At 40.2% G+C, this 17072-nt stretch overlaps 1 long non-coding RNA gene across 1 annotated transcript in view; it reads left to right on the forward strand.

The window, feature by feature from the left end:
* Positions 1-2617: 2617 nt before the first annotated feature.
* The window catches only part of LOC309827802, a 258154-nt gene continuing 243699 nt past the window's right edge, over positions 2618-17072 (forward strand). Inside the window, exon 1 of the long non-coding RNA XR_014297250.1 lies at positions 2618-2863. This is a non-coding gene — a long non-coding RNA (uncharacterized lncRNA). The remainder of the gene's footprint in view (positions 2864-17072) is intronic.

The following is a 17072-nucleotide window of genomic DNA, read 5'->3' on the forward strand; positions in this document are numbered from 1 at the left end:
TCTCACAATTCTGTAGGCTGAAAGTCCAAGATCAAGGTGTCAGTAGGGTTGATTTCTTCTGATGCTTCTCTCCTTGACTTGTAGATGGCCATCTTCTCCATGTTTCTTTACATGGTCTTCCCTCTGTACATGTCTGTGTCCTAAACTCTTCCTCTTATAGGGACACCAGTCAGATTAGGGCCCACCTAATTAAATCTCTCCCTGTTCTTCTTACATAACTACTCTTTTTTTTTTTTTTTTTTTTTTTGTGGTACGCGGGCCTCTCACTGTTGCGGCCTCTCCCGTTGCGGAGCACAGGCTCCGGACGCACAGGCTCAGCGGCCATGGCTCACGGGCCCAGCTGCTCCGCAGCACGTGGGATCTTCCCGAACCGGGGCACGAGCCTGTGTCCCCTGCATCGGCAGGCGGACTCTCAACCACTGTGCCACCAGGGAAGCCCTACAGTTGCAATCTTTTTGGTTAATTCTATCACTATTGTCTGAAAGCAGCCCTACTTAAGAGTTATTGCAATAACTGTCTAAGGATCTGAGTCTGTGCATTCTTGAGGTATGAGCAGCAGTGGAAGGCAGTCATGAAGCATACTTTATGATTTGGATTTTCTATTTACGTTATTCAACAGGCAGGCAGTTGTCATTGTATTGATGAAAGCAGTTTTCTCCCTATTGGATGCCAGAACCTCACTCTATTTCAGGAAAACAAGTCTATTAGGGAATTACTTGGTTCAGTTATGGAGACGTTGAATTTTTGGTGTCTATGAAATCTTCAGCAAGAAAAGGCCAGTTAGTTTAATGCATCAACCTAGAGTTTAAGAGGGATATCTGGGCTGGAGACAAAATATTTGATATTGTCTCATCCAATAGGAATGGATGGGATTGCCCAGGAATAGTGGGCTGCATTTTTAAATTTTTTTTTTATTTTTAGAGCAATGTGCCAGATAAGGAAGGACATGAGACGGAAAGGCTAACTGGGAGAAAGCTGAGAGGGTCTTTAGATTGGTGGATCTGGTTAGGATAAAAAGCAGGTATAAGGAGGGTAACTGAGTGAGAGAAATGGAAGGAAGAGTAAAAGAGACTGGGGTGACTGACTTTAATCTTTTGAATCTGGAGCAGTTCTGAGGGACACAGTTGTGGATGTGCCTAGGTAGTGACTGACAATGAGGAGAGGTCCTGTGGAAAGGGTTGTTAGGGAAGGCACAAAGGAGGGGAAGCACAGAGCAGTTCCAATGATGGAGGTATAGAAGAGCTTAAATCATGAAGGGGCTTAGGACACAAGAGAGGATACCAAAAATGCGAGGTATGGTGGGCTGCAGTATGGTGAAGATAACTGGTCCCAAGATGCCTTCTGGAGAGACACCTGTGGGGAAGAGGCACTTGCATTCTTTTAGAGTCAGTCACAGCTTGGGATAGGTTACATTTTTGAGGGTGTGGCAACTCAGATTTTTGTGCATCTCCATTGCATTGGCTCTGGGGTCAGAGTTGTTGGTGTACAAACTTACACTAGGACTTCTGGGTAGAGGTCCTTGTTATGAGGGGTCTGTAATCCAGGAGCTGTTCCCTGTGCAAGGAATCCATGCTGATCATTATCTCCCTGAATCCTTTCAAATGTAGCGCCCATCCTATGAGGTTTTCTGCAAGCTCAGACAGAGATTGGTAGAGAAGCAGAGCTCTACCTAACTTATTTCTGAGTGCCCCATGAGCTGAATGGAGAAACAAAGTTGGAGATGGAAAATGGAAGCTGTTTGGGGCATTGTATGTCGAGCTGAAAGATTAAGCAGAGAGTTAATGAATAGCAGGGAGAAGGTCAGAGCCCAGTGCACAAATGAATGTCACTTCCAAATTCATTAAACCAAGGAGATGAAATGAGAAGATTAGGAGGTCACATGTATTCCAGATAAAAGAGAGAATGATAAGATATAAAGTGGGTCAAAAACAAGGTCTAGTTATTAGGGTAAAAGAAAAAGGAATTTGGTTTTATGGTATATAGCATATGGTTGGTGTGGTATTAATAGTATGACTTTTTTTTTTTTTGCAGAAGTAATATCATTAAAAAATAAGCCTAAATATTGCTGCATTGGAGAATTAACTCCTGGCAGCTTCTTGTTTTTAATTAATTTTTATTGGAGGATCGTTGCTTTACAATGTTGTGTTAGCTTCTGCTGTACAGTTGGCGACTTCTAACCAGCAAGGTGGTCTTGAACAATCTCTTAAAGTCTGTGGCACTCTGTCTTCGCATCTGTAAAAATTAAGCAGTTGGGTCAGGTGATCTCTGAAGTTTCTAGTAGCTCTGTGATTCTACATTATTTATTCTTCCATTTTTCAGATCCATGACATCCTCCCACAATCCCCACCATCCCTTTTAGGGCCCCAAATCACACTGAAGGGGTCCACTGCTTTCATGCAAGTCCAGCCCTAAAGATTTGTTTTCTTTCTAACATTTAAGATGGAAGTAACTGCAGACATTTGGAGTGGCATAGCTCGTATACTGCTGAAATTCAATGAATGACCTAACTTCTCTAGAATGGAACATGACTGCATTGTTTATATTTTGTTTTTTTGTTACCAGGCAATCAATATGGACTTCTCTGAAATATCGTGTGTCAGTTGAGTTTTGGCAGAGAGAAGAAGGTAGTGGCTGCTTTGGGGAATGGAGGAGGCGGAAAAGAAGGTAAAGAGTGAAGATGGAGAAATAAGATGGGGGAGGTGGTGATGAGAACCAGGGAAGAGAGAACATCAGAGTGGTGCTGAGACGGAAGAGACTTTTCTTCTTGTTAAGGGCGGCAGAGGGGAAGAATCCAGCTGATCACTACACAGGGCTTCTGACTCCAGGAATAACAGACCATCTGGTGTCCAACTCCTTCAAAATGGTAAGCTTCATAAACATTCTCATTTATCTGATGTGGACACTGCGTACCCAGCAGATGTATTCTGTGAGCATTTCTTGGTGGAGACAGGCCTAATCAAAGTGAGGTATTCTAAAATAGTCTTTGAGAAGCTAGATGAGAGGATTTGGATGAGGTATTGATTGAAAGTTATATTTTTTATTTTCCTTTTGAAATACGAGAGTTGGCTTGGGCTATGTAAACATTTTCTCCTCATTTCTATATTACCACACACTTGACAGGTGTCAACAAGCTGTTTTTTTTCATTGTCTGGATCAATATAGAAACAGTATCCTACAGAAAGGGGGAGCAGAGCCAAAAGCAAACTTAAAACATTACTTATAGCCATGAAGTCTCTTAATGGCCATTTTATAATAGGTATTTCTCTATATGACACACACGTCTCCCCTCCTTCAGTACTTTATAGTAACTCACGACATGTAAGGAAATTATGGATATGCTCCTTTCCCTTCCCTTTATCTCATCCCTTTCCTTCTAACAAGCTGAATTTACATGTGAGGGTTTTCAGAGGGATTCTTGATTCACCCTAATTTGCCATCTCTGAATTACACCTTCTTTAAAAAAAGAAAATTCAAATCCCAACCTTACAAATCTTGCAACAAATAGCTATCACTGCTACCTTTATATGCATCATGGAAGCGGATAACATCTCAGAGGTCCCTTTTGACTCAAAATTATTAGATTCTGAGATTCTTTTGTGATTTTTAATTGGAAGTGGGGGTGAAATGACTGAGAAGTGACTATAATATGCAGGGGTAGAGAAATCAGACAAAAGATGTGATGTGGGCATAACAGCCTTGAGAGATGCATCGATGCAGTAAAGAGAACATAGCTTTAGAGTGTAGTTTGAGTTGGATCTTTCATAATCTGGCTATCTTCTCTCCAATTTTTCTTATTTTCCTTCTATTCAGCACCATATCTAGTAAATTGTTAATATTCAGTGATGCTTTCTATCATTAAAAACCAGAAGAAAAATTTTTTTCATGTGGAAATGATTAAAGAAACGGAAGAAATTAGGGGCAGCTATAAAAGAAATGATTCTCAGACAAGTTTGGTTACTTGACGTTATCAAAGTAGGCTTCAGAGAGCTTAATTTAACTTCAACCTGTACCCATCCAAGAGTGAGAATTACTTAATTCCAGACAAACTTAGTACAGTTCTACAAGTATATGATGATCTAAATTTCATACTGTATAAATATTTTTCCACTTAAGAATTGATACCAGTTACTTCCTGATTGGTGTACCAGGTTAGAAATGGAAAGATCTGAAATTTGAATAAATGAGACAGATAAAGACAATGAAGTATGTAGAACTATTACAAAGAAAGTTTTTAAGAAAATTGCTATTATCTTTAATTCAACTTTTTAGAAACCATTAATTACTGTTCTTAAACTTAAAAAAGTCCTTTCTGCCACATTGCTCCCTCTTCTACTCGTTTTCTTCCGTTTCTTGTGCCTGTATTTGAAATTATTCAGTCACAACTTGAGCAGTAGTCTGCTTACATCTGTCTGGACACAAAGGAACTGTGCCCTCATGTGTGGAAACCAGTCCTAGTTCAGTGGGAAGGGAATTCAGTTTGGATCTCAAGATCCCAGAGGAAGTTCCAGATTTTCCTCTTATAGGCTGTGTGACTTTAGGTGAATCATCTAACTTTTTTGAACTTCATTTTATCATTTGTAAAATCAAGGCAATAAAATTTACTCCATGAAGTTCTTATGAGGATTATATAAGGTATTTATGAAAAATACCTTACCCAGTAGATTGCTACTCAGTTTGTAATTAATCAGATTTAGAAACTGAAACAGACGTGTGGTAGCTCATGTAGGGTCCTCTAAGGCAGAGCTCACACTTACATATTTTCCTGAAATGCCTTGGATTACGTCAGATGGCAAAGTTCTTTTTTTGTGTAAATGTTACCTGTGGGTGTAATCACTTGTTAGCATCTGGTTACTTTCTTTGTTACTATTTTCTGATTAATTCTGGGAGGGAAATGGTTTTTGTCCTGGTAGCATTTTTCTTTTATTTTGATGCTTTTTGTCAGATACCTGTGACATACCTTTCCCCCTAAGTGCTGACCTTTATGTTAATGTGGCAGTGAGATATTATAGTAAGATTAGAGCTCCACAGGGGGTAAATAAATGTCACTTTTCAAATAGAAACCAGCATAAGTTCTAGAAAAGAAATCCAAGATTCTCAGCTGATCCTGTTATTAGAAACAATAGGCTCTCTAACAGAAGGGGCTTCACATAAGGATCTATAGGTAATGCAGGGTAAAACTTAACTACTGAAAAACCTAACAAGGCAATATTTACCAAGATTATACATTATCTGCAAAAGGTACTAGGAACAACTAAATTTATCACTCCACATCATCCCTCAGGATCTCAGATGTCAGGAAAAAGATCAAGGTCAGAAACTCAGATGGTGCTCATATTAGTCAGGTATAAACTCTAGAACTAGCTAATAGGTATCAAGAAAACATTGTCCAGGCTGGGACGAGTCAAGCTATTTTCCATAAAGTCAAACATCTTAAAGATGACTTTGCTAAGTTCACTGTTAGGTTTTTCTACTGTGAGTTTATTTTTATTTTACTTAAAAAAAATTTTTTTAACATCTTTATTGGAGTATAATTGCTTTACAATGGTGTGTTAGTTTCTGCTTTATAACAAAGTGAATCAGTTATACATATACATATGTTCCCATATCTCTTCCCTCTTGCATTTCCCTCCCTCCCACCCTCCCTATCCCACCCCTCTAGGTGATCACAAAGCACCGAGCTGATCTCCCTGTGCTATGCAGCTGCTTCCCACTAGCTATCTATTTTACGTTTGGTAGTGTATATATGTCCATGCTACTGTCTCAGTTTGTCCCAGCTTACCCTTCCCCCTCCCCGTATCCTCAAGTCCATTCTCTAGTAGGTCTGCATCTTTATTCCCGTCTTGCCCCTAGGTTCTTCTGATCATTTGTTTCTTCTTTTCTTTTTTTTTTTTTTTAGATTCCATATATATGTGTTAGCATACGGTATTTGTCTTTCTCTTTCTGACTTACTTCACTCTGTATGATAGTCTCTAGGTCCATCCACCTCACTACAAATAACTCAGCTTTGTTCCTTTTTATGGCTGGGTAATGTTCCATTGTATATATGTGCCACATCTTCTTTATCCATTCATCTGTTGATGGACACTTAGGTTGCTTCCATATCCTGGCTATTGTAAATAGAGCTGCAATGAACATTTTGGTACATGACTCTTTTTGAATTATGGTTTTCTCAGGGTATATGCCCAGTAGTGGGATTAGTGGGTCATATGGTAGTTCTACTTTTAGTTTTTTAAGGAACCTCCACACTGTTCTCCATTGTGGCTGTATCAATTTACATTCCCACCAACAGTGCAAGAGGATTCCCTTTTCTCCACACCGTCTCCAGCATTTATTGTTTGTAGATTTTTTGATGATGGCCATTCTGACCGGTGTGAGATAATAGCTCATTGTAGCTTTGCTTTGCATTTCTCTAATGATTAATGATGTTGAGTATTCTTTCATGTGTTTGTTGGCAATCTGTATATCTTCTCTGGAGAAATGTCTATTTAGGTCTTCTGCCCATTTTTGGATTGGGTTGTTTGTTTTTTTGATATTGAGCTGCATGAGTTGCTTGTATGTTTTAGAGATTAATCCTTTGTCAGTTGCTTCATTTGCAAATATTTTCTCCCATTCTGAGGTTGTCTTTTGGTGTCGTTTATGGTTTCCTTTGCTGTGCAAAAGCTTTGAAGTTTCATTAGGTCCCATTTGTTGATTTTTGTTTTTATTTCCATTTCTCTAGGAGGTGGGTCAAAAAGGATCTTGCTGTAGTTTATGTTATAGAGTTCTGCCTGTTTTCTTCTAAGAGATTTATAGTGTCTGGCCACACATTTCAGTCTTTAATCCATTTTGAGTTTATTTTTGTGTATGGTGTTAGGGAGTGTTCTAATTTCATTATTTTACTTGTAGCTGTCCAGTTTTCCCAGCACCACTTATTGAAGAAGCTGTCTTTCCTCCACTGTATATTCTTGCCTCCTTTATCAAAGATAAGGTGACCATATGTGCATGGGTTTATCTCTGGGCTATCTATCCTGTTCCATTGATCTATATTTCTGTTTTTGTGCCAGTACCATATTGTCTTCTTTATTGTAGGTTTGTAGTATACTCTGAAGTCAGGGAGCCTGATTCCTCCAGCTCCGTTTTTCCTTCTCAAGATTGCTTTGGCTATTTGGGGTCTTTTGTGTTTCCATACAAATTGTGAAATTTTTTTTTCTAGTTCTGTGTAAAATGCCAGTGGTAGTTTGATAGGGATTGCATTGAATCTGTAGATTGCTTTGGGTAGTAGAGTCATTTTCACAATGTGATTCTTCCAATCCAAGAACATGGTATATCTCTCTATTTGTATCATCTTTAATTTCTTTCATCAGTGTCTTATAATTTTCTGCATACAGGTCTTTTGTCTCCTTAGGTAGGTTTATTCCTATTTTATTCTTTTGGTTACAGTGGTAAATGGGAGTGTTTTCATAATTTCACTTTCAGATTTTACATCATTAGTGTATAGGAATGCAAGAGATTTCTGTGCATTAATTTTGTATCCTGCTACTTTCCCCAATTCATTGATTAGCTCTAGTAGTTTTCTGGTAGCATCTTTAGGATTCTTTATGTATAGTATCATGTCATCTGCAAACAGTGAGAGCTTTACTTCTTCTTTTCTGATTTGGATTCCTTTTATTTCTTTTTCTTCTCTGATTGCTGTGGCTAAAACTTCCAAAACTATGTTGAATAAGAGTGGTGAGAGTGGGCAACCTTGTTTTTTTCCTGATCTTAGTGGAAATGGTTTCAGTTTTTCACCATTGAGGACGATGTTGGCTGTGGGTTTGTCATATGTGGCCTTTATTATGTTGAGGAAAGTTCCCTCTATGCCTACTTTCTGCAGGGATTTTATCATAAGTGGATGTTGAATTTTGTCGAAAGCTTTCTCTGCATCTATTGAGATGATCATGTGGTTTTTCTCCTTCAATTTGTTAATATGGTGTATCACGTTGATTGATTTGCGTATATTGAAGAATCCTTGCACTCCTGGCATAAACCCCACTTGATCATGGTGTATGATCCTTTTAATGTGCTCTTGGATTCTGTTTGCTAGTATTTTGTTGAGGATTTTTGCCTCTATGTTCATCAGTGATATTGGCCTGTAGTTTTCTTTCTTTGTGACATCTTTGTCTGCTTTTGGTATCAGGGTGATGGTGGCCTCATAGAATGAGTTTGGGAGTGTTCCTCCCTCTGCTATATTTGGAAGAGTTTGAGAAGGATAGGTGTTAGCTCTTCTCTAAATGTTTGATAGAATTTGGCTGTGAAACCATCTGGTCCTGGGCTTTTGTTTGTTGGAAGGTTTTTAATCAGAGTTTCAATTTCAGTGCTTGTGATTGGTCTGTTCATATTTTCTATTTCTTCCTGGTTCAGTCTCAGCAGGTTGTACATTTCTAAGAATTTGTCCATTTCTTCCAGGTTGTCTATTTTATTGGCATGTAGTTTCTTGTAGTAATCTCTCATGATCCTTTGTATTTCTGCAGTGTCAGTTGTTACTTCTCCTTTTTCTTTTCTGATTCTATTGATTTTAGTCTTCTCTCTTTTTCTCTTGATAAGTCTGACTAATGGTTTATGAATTTTGTTTATCTTCTCAAAGAATGAGCTTTTAGTTTTATTGATCTTTGCTATCATTTCCTTCATTTCTTTTTCATTTATTTCTGATCTGATCTTTATGATTACTTTCCTTCTGCTAACTTTGGGTTTTTTTTGTTCTTCTTTCTCTAATTGCTTTAGGTGTAAGGTTAGGTTGTTTATTTGAGATGTTTCTTGTTTCTTAAGGTAGGCTTGTATAGCTATAATCTTCCCTCTTAGAACTGCTTTTGCTGCATCCCATAGGTTTTGGGTCATTGTGTTTTCATTGTCATTTGTTTCTAGGTATTTTTTGATTTCCTCTTTGATTTCTTCAGTGATCTCTTGGTTATTAAGTAGTGTTTTGTTTAGCCTTCATGTGTTTGTATTTCTTACAATTTTTTTCCTGTAATTGATATCTAGTCTCATAGCGTTGTGGTCGGAAAAGATACTTGATATGATTTCAATTTTCTCAAATTTACCAAGGCTTGATTTGTGACCCAAGATATGATCTATGCTGGAGAATGTTCCATGAGCACTTGAGAAGAATGTGTATTCTGTTGTTTTTGGATAGAATGTCCTATATATATCAATTAAGTCCATCTTGTTTAATGTGTCATTTAAAGCTTGTGTTTCCTCATTTATTTTCATTTTGGATCATCTGTCTATTGGTGAAAGTGTGGTGTTAAGGTCCCCTACTATGATTGTGTTCCTGTCGATTTCCCCTTTTGTGACTGTTAGTATTTGCCTTATGTATTGAGGTGCTCCTATGTTGGGTGCATAAATATTTACAATTGTTATCTCTTCTTCTTAGATTGATCCCTTGATCATTATGTAGTGTCCTTGTGTCTTGTAATAGTCTTTGTTTTAAAGTCTATTTTGTCTGATATGAGAATTGCTACTGCAACTTTCTTTTGATTTCCATTTGCATGGAATATCTTTTTCCATCCCTTCACTTTCAGTCTGTATGTGTCCCTAAGTCTGAAGTGGGTCTCTTGTAGACAGCATATATACAGGTCTTGTTTTTGTATCCATTCAGCCAGTCTATATCTTTTGGTTGGATCATTTAATCCATTTACATTTAAGGTAATTATTGATATGTATGTTCCTATTACCATTTTCTTAATTGTTTTGGGTTTATTATTGTAGGTTTTTCCCTTTTCTTGTGTTTCCTCCCTAGAGAAGTTCCTTTAGCATTTGTGGTAAAGCTGGCTTGGTGGTGCTGAGTTCTCTTAGCTTTTGCCTGTCTGTAAAGCTTTTAATTTCTCTGTCAAATCTGAATGAGATCCTTGCTGGGTAGAGTAATCTTGGTTGTAGGTTTTTCTCTTTCATCACTTTAAAATGTCCTGCTACTCCCTTCTGGCTTGCAGAGTTTCTCCTGAAAGATCAGCTCTTAACCTTATGGGGATTCCCTTATGTGGTACTTGTTGTTTTTCCCTTGCTGCTTTTAATATTTGTTCTTTGTATTTACCTTTTGATAGTTTGATTAATATGTGTCTTGGCGTGTTTCTCTTTGGTCTTATCATGTATGGGACTCTCTGTGCTTCCTGGAGTTAACTATTTCCTTTCCCATATTAGGGAAGTTTTCAACTATAATCTCTTCAAATATTTTCTCAGTCCCTTTCTTTTTCTCTTCTTCTTCTGGGACCCGTATAATTTGAATGTTTGTGCATTTAATGTTGTCCCAGAGGTCTCTGAGACTGTCCTCAATTCTTTTCATTCTTTTTCCTTTATTCTGCTCTGCAGTAGTTATTTCCATTATTTTATCTTCCAGGTCACTTATCTGTTCTTCTGCTTCAGTTATTCTGCTATTGATTCCTTCTAGAGAATTGTTAATTTCATCTCTGTGGTGTTCATCTCTGTTTGTTTGCTGTTTAGTTCTTCTAGGTCCTTGTTAAACGTTTCTTGTATTTTCTCCATTCTGTTTCCAAGATTTTGGATCATCTTTACTCTCATTATTTGGAATTTTTTTTCAGGTAGACTGCCTATTTCCTCTTCATTTGTTACGTCTGGTGGGTTTTTGCCTTGCTCCTTCATCTGCTGTGTGTTTCTCTGTCTTCTCATTTTGCTTAACTTACTGTGTTTGGGGTCTCCTTTTCACAGGATGCAGATTCGTAGTTTCTGTGTTTTTGGTGTCTGCCCCCAGTGGCTAAGGTTGGTTCAGTGGTTGTGTAGTCTTCCTGGTGGAGGAGACTAGTGCCTGTGTTCTGGTGGATGAAGCTGGATCTTGGCTTTCTGGTGTGCAGGTCCATGTCTGGTGGTGTGTTTTGGGGTGTCTGTGGCCTTATTATGATTTTAGGCAGCCTCTGTGCTAATGGATGGTGTGGTGTTCCTGTCTTGGTAATTGTTTGGCATAGGGTGTCCTGCACTGTAGCTTGCTGGTCACTGAGTGGAGCTGGGTCTTGGCATTGAGATGTAAATCTCTGGGACATTTTCACCGTTTGATATTACGTGGAGCTGGGAGGTCTCTTGTGGACCAGTGTCCTGAACTTGGCTCTCCTACCTCAGTGGCACAGCCCTGATGCCTGGCTGGAGCACTAAGAACCTCTCCTCCACATGGCTCAGAATAAAAGGGAGAAAGAAAAGAAAGAAAGAAAGAAGATAAATAAAATAAAATAAAATAATTAAAATAAAAAATAAGGGTTAAGAAAAAAATATTTTTTAAGTAAAAAAAAAAAAAAAGGACAGACAGAACCCTAGGATAAATGGTAAAAGCAAAGCTTTACAGACAAAATCACACACAGAAGCGTACACATACACACTCACAAAAAGGGGGAAAATATATAATCGTTGCTCCCAAAGTCCACTCCTCAATTTGGGATGATTCGTTGTCTATTCATGTATTCCACAGATGGAGGGTACATCAAGTTGATTGTGGAGATTTAATCCCCTGCTCCTGAGGCTGCTGGGAGAAATTTCCCTTTCTCTTCTTTGTTCACACAGCTCCCGGGGTTCAGCTTTGGATTTGGCCCCGCCTCTGCGTGTAGGTCGCTGAAGGGCGTCTGTTCTTCGCTCAGACAGGACTGGGTTAAAGGAGCAGTTGATTCGGGGGCTCTGGCTCACTCAGGCCGGAGGGAGGGAGGGGCACGGAGTGCGGGGTGAGCCTGTGGCGGTAGAGGCTGGCGGGACGTTGTAGCAGCCTGAGGCGCGCTGTGTGTTCTCCCTGGGAAGTTGTCCCTGGATCCTGGGACCCTGGCAGTGGTGGGCTGCACAGGCTCCCGGGAGGGGAGGTGTGGATAGTGACCTGTGCTCGCACACAGGTTCCTTGGTGGCTGCAGCAGCAGCCTTAGCGTCTCATGCCTGTCTCTGGGGTTCGTGCTTTTGGCCACGGCTTGCGCCCGTCTCTGGAGCTCCTTTAAGCAGCGCTCTTAATCCCCTCTCCTCGCGCACCAGGAAACAAAGAGGCAAGAAAACGTCTCTTGTCTCTTCGGCAGCTCCAGAGTTTTCCCCGGACTGCCTCTTGGCTAGCCGTGGTGCACTATGGCTGTGTTCAGGCTGTGTTCACGCTGCCAACCCCAGTCCTCTCCCTGTGATCCACTGAAGCCTGAGCCTCAGCTCCCAGCCCCGCCCACCCCGGCGGGTGAGCAGAGAAACCTCTCGGGCTGGTGAGTGCCGGTCGGCACCGATCCTCTGTGTGGGAATCTCTCCGCTTTGCCCTCTGCACCCCTATTGCTGCGCTCTCCTCCACAGCTCCGAAGCTTCCCTGCCCTTCGCCACCCGCAGTCTCCGCCCGCAAAAGGGCTTCCTAGTGTGTGGAAACCTTTCCTCCTTCACGGCTCCCTCCCACTGGTGCAGGTCCCGTCCCTATCCTTTTGTCTCTGTTTATTCTTTTTTCTTTTGCCCTACCCAGGTACGTAGGGAGTTTCTTGCCTTTTGGGAGGTCTGAGGTCTTCTGCCAGCGTTTAGTAGGTGTTCTGTAGGAGTTGTTCCACATGTAGATGTATTTCTAATGTATTTGTGGGGAGGAAGGTGATCTCCACGTCTTACTCTTCTGCCGTCTTGAAGCTCCTCCTCTCTACCGTGAGTTTATTTTTAAATGGTATTGCGCTTGGTTTGGCTTTAAGTAGTTCTTAATAATTCTTTGATCTTGGCTTACCACTTGAAGATTGAGTGTGAGAATGGGCAGATTTCTGTTCATGAGTCATAAAACAGCATTGAGTATTTCTATCACCGTGTAAGACATTTAGGCTTTGAGGAAAGAAGCAGATATGTTCCAGTTCTGGTAAAGTTTTCTTTATACCTATTAGCTCATACTGGAACTTCTTTGACAAATATGAGCACCATCTGGATTCCTGACTTTGGCCTTGTTCCTTATCTCTGAGCTCATTTTCACAGCAAACAAGTGCTACCTAGAGGGGTGTGTGTGTGCGTGCGTGCGCGTGCACATGCATGTGTGTATGTGTCTAGGGAAAGGGGTATGATCCTGAGATGCATTACATGTTTTCTCAGCAAGTCCTCAGGGGAGATCAGCCCCAGGTGCTCACAATGATAACCCACTTGTTAACACGTTCTTTATTGGCTTTTCTCCTTTTCTTGTCTTATTTTCCTCACTTTCCCTGGGATCACTTCTCAAATAAACTACCTGTACCTAAGTGCTTCTGCTTCCACGTAACCCAAACTAAGACAGAACCATTAAAAAAAAATCTCCTTGGGGCATGAAAATCTAATGCAAAATGTGTTCATACTATTTGAAAACAAAAGAATCCATATTTTTGTAAGAAGAGAAACATAAATAAGCCAAAAACCAAATTAAAAAACCTAGAGAGCTGTCAAGTCACACACACGCAAACACCACATACACATAGAAACACACATATCCCACACTCAGATTGGTCTAAACAAGTGGAAGATAACTTGAGTAAAAACAAAGAACTTACTGAAACACAAAGCCAGAAAATAGAAATTATAAGTAAGATGGGAGATGGTAAATTAGAAGTTATTGTGAACTACAGTCAAGAATAAGAAGAAAAGAAATACGATGCATTGGAATCTGGGGAGATTAATGCAATAAGAATGAACTAACACAGTTATACTTTGGAATGTACAATGAAATGATGTATGTGCTTTGTAAACTATTAAATATTGAAATTCATACTCAAAGCATTCTTGTCAACAGGTTGCATAAAAGAATGCTTGTCAATGAAGTGGATGACCATGGAGGAAAAATACTCACCTAGAAGCCCTCTGGGTTTTTTATCCTAGTTTCCCTGAACTTTCTGACATTTGGCAAGTTAATTTCTCTGGATGTGTGTTTCCTTGCCCTAGCCATTGGATCAACATGAACTCAAATTTTATTTTATTTTTAAAAATTTTATTCAATTTAAATTATTTTATTTTTATTTATTTATTTGGCCATGCCATGCAGCTTGTAGGACCTTAGTTCCCTGACCAGGGATCAAACCTGTACCCCCTGCAGTGGAATCATGGAGTCCTAACCACTGGACTGCCAGAGAATTCTCCATGAACTCAAATTTTATAATGGATATGAAAACACTTTGAAAAATAGAAAATTGTATGCAAATGTAAGAGTTTATAATTTTTTTTTTTTTTTTTGTGGTACGCGGGCCTCTCACTGTTGTGGCCTCTCCCGTTGCGGAGCACAGGCTCCGGATGCGCAGGCTCAGCGGCCATGGCTCACGGGCCCAGCCGCTCCGCGGCATGTGGGATCTTCCCGGACCGGGGCACGAACCCGTGTCCCCTGCATCGGCAGGCAGACTCTCGACCACTGCGCCACCAGGGAAGCCCAGAGTTTATAATTTTATAAAAAGGTAGGATGTGAGAGTTAACGTTTACTTCTTTTAAATTCATTTAGGTCCCAAGGATGTAGAGTACACCTCAAGAAAACAGAACTTTGCCAAATCCAAGTTTCTCTGGGTGATATTTCCCTTTTAAAGGGTACACATACTTAAATTTGTTTATTCACTTATAATTCATATACAGTTAAATGTCTGATTTGAAGAACCTAATATGTGATTTCCTTTTCTTATAGTAAACCCCAAACACAGCATTGCCCCATCTCAAGATAGCTTAGGAAACTAATAGTTTGTACCCCTGGAAATCTGAAAAAGTTCTGTTATCCCAAGTGCTTCAAGGAAGGATGTTCTCTTAGTGAAATCTATTTCTCCTAGATTTTTCTTGGATATTTTTGATTGTGGATTTCTGTAATATGCTCAGAATTGTGAAATGTGTAACTAACTGTGCAACAGAATTATGAAAGTGTTCCTCCCCTTAAGGAGCTTATAGTCTAGCTGGGGAGGTAGGGAGAAAGAGTCCATCTATGAAATTAATACAAACAAATACAAGTCGGTACTAATTCAGAAAGTTATCGAGAAACTTTTTTAGGCATACTCTAGGTGTTTTGCAGGAAAAGTAATCCAACCTTGTTTTTGAATACTACATTATAGCAGTTCAGTCCATTCTGGGCATCAGAACTCTTAATATTATTGAGCGGTGTTCTTTGAAATTATTTTACCAAATCATCTGATAGAGTGGGAAGGTTAATGTCACAAGTAATTCCCCTTCCTCATTCTTCTTTCTCCTCCACACCCTGTCAGGGAAAAACCCCTCCTATCTCTAGAACTTGCATGAAGAACCAGTGAAGTAATCCAGCGATACTGCTAAGATTAGTGACCCAACCCCTGCTTAACTAGTGCATTTCAAAACCACATATGTCAAGATCTTCTCTATGTATAGGTCAGTGTGTGGTTTCCTCCACTGTGGCTACTCTGGGGAGAGAAATCAACACTGTTTTCTTGTTTAAAAAGGTGCTCGCTGAAGAAAAGACTAAGTAGAGAGGGTGGGCTGAGAAAACACAGGAGGACCTGAAGGTCATCTTATTCATCTGGAAATTCTCCTGTTGGCCACTGTTCCTCCAGGCTCTTGTTCTGAGTAAGCTGGACCTGTTCTAGCTGAGCAGGTTCCAGGCTGAGGAAGGGTGGTATGGCTTGGTGGCAGGAAGTGAGGAGATGGCCATCAACATATGTGGGCTGGATACCCATTTTCTTGTGTCTCTTATATTAACAGAGCCAAGTATTGCTGCTAAGAGACCCTTGAAGACTGAGGGAGAAGGGAAAAAGGCATATCTTCATGGAATAGTACAGGAATTCTGGAGGGGAATTAGTGAGATAAAGACATGGCGACTGTTTGTGGGGGGAGGTAGGCTGATTGTCAGCCTCTGAGTGGTGGGTCCTGGGAAATACATCAGGACATTCTCATGTCAGAATACTATATCCCTTAGTGAATTTAGGAAAAGGGCTGATTTTAAGTGAAGAATCTGGTAATTTTTCCATACTTCTTTATGATCAGGAGAGAACTTGGGTTATTTTCTATTAGGTAATTTCTCCTACGTTGAGGCAGAATAAGGTAGTGGTTAAAAGTTCAGAATCGAGAGCCAGAAAGTGTGATTTAAAAAATCCGTTTCCAGCACTTCCTAGCTGTGTGATCTTTGACAGTTTACTTAACCTCTCTCTGCCTCAGTTTCCTCATCTGGATAAAAGCATTACTCACAGAACAGTGCAAGGATTAAGTGAGTTCATGGACACAAAATGCTTGGCACATCATCAGCACTTGATGACTATTTCCCATGGAAATCACATGCAAACTACCCCGCAGCCCAGGCTGCACAGCCTAGTGATGGAGCACATGGGATTCACAGTTAGACTGGATCTACAGTCAGCCCAGCTGTGCTCCTCGCCTGCAGTGTGATCTCGGGCAAGTTATTTAATCCTTCTAAGCATCATTTACTCCATCTGTAAGTTGTGATAATAGTGGTATTTACTTCATAGTTCTGAGGAATGAATGTGATGATTTACATACATTTCCTGATGCAAGGGGGGTCTGGCACACAGTAAATGCTACTTCTTTCATACATGTACACACATCACATCACACACACACACACACACACACACACACAAACACAAACACACATGTCCTTGCATCTTACATGATTGTCTCTTCCCTCCTTAAAAAGAAAACCTGAAAAACCTTCATCTTTCCTAGGGAAGTGCAGAATAATGACCCTGAACCAATTACTTATGTACTTGGGAAAAATAATCCTTTTCAATTCTCCCTTACATTTTCCCTTTCTATCCCCCATGTCAGGAGCAGAAGACCAGGGAAACTGGTTGCCAGACAGGAAGGGAAGGAAAAGATGACCAAAGCTGACTTAGCACATGTCCACTCTTCTCATGGGTAACTGCCTGCCAGGACTGCCTACATAATTTTAGGGCTCGGTGCAAAATGAAAATTCACGACCCCTTGTTCAAAAGTCATTAAGAATTTCAAGACAGCAACATCAGAGCATTAAACCAAGCACATGGCTCTCTGCAACTTCACAGTAAAGCTGTAAAGCTGGCCCTGCTGCCAGCCCTAGGGCAGTGGGAGCGAGGAAGTGTTGAAGCCCCTTCTGTTGTTGGTTTGATGCCAACTTGTCTGTTCTTTCCGTCTCTGAGCCTAACTGAGCCATGTGGGTTTACTTCCAGGGCTCCCTGGGAGCC

Source organism: Grampus griseus, assembly GCF_964374135.1.
Source record: "Grampus griseus genome assembly, chromosome: 1".
NCBI classification, from domain to species: domain Eukaryota; kingdom Metazoa; phylum Chordata; class Mammalia; order Artiodactyla; family Delphinidae; genus Grampus; species Grampus griseus.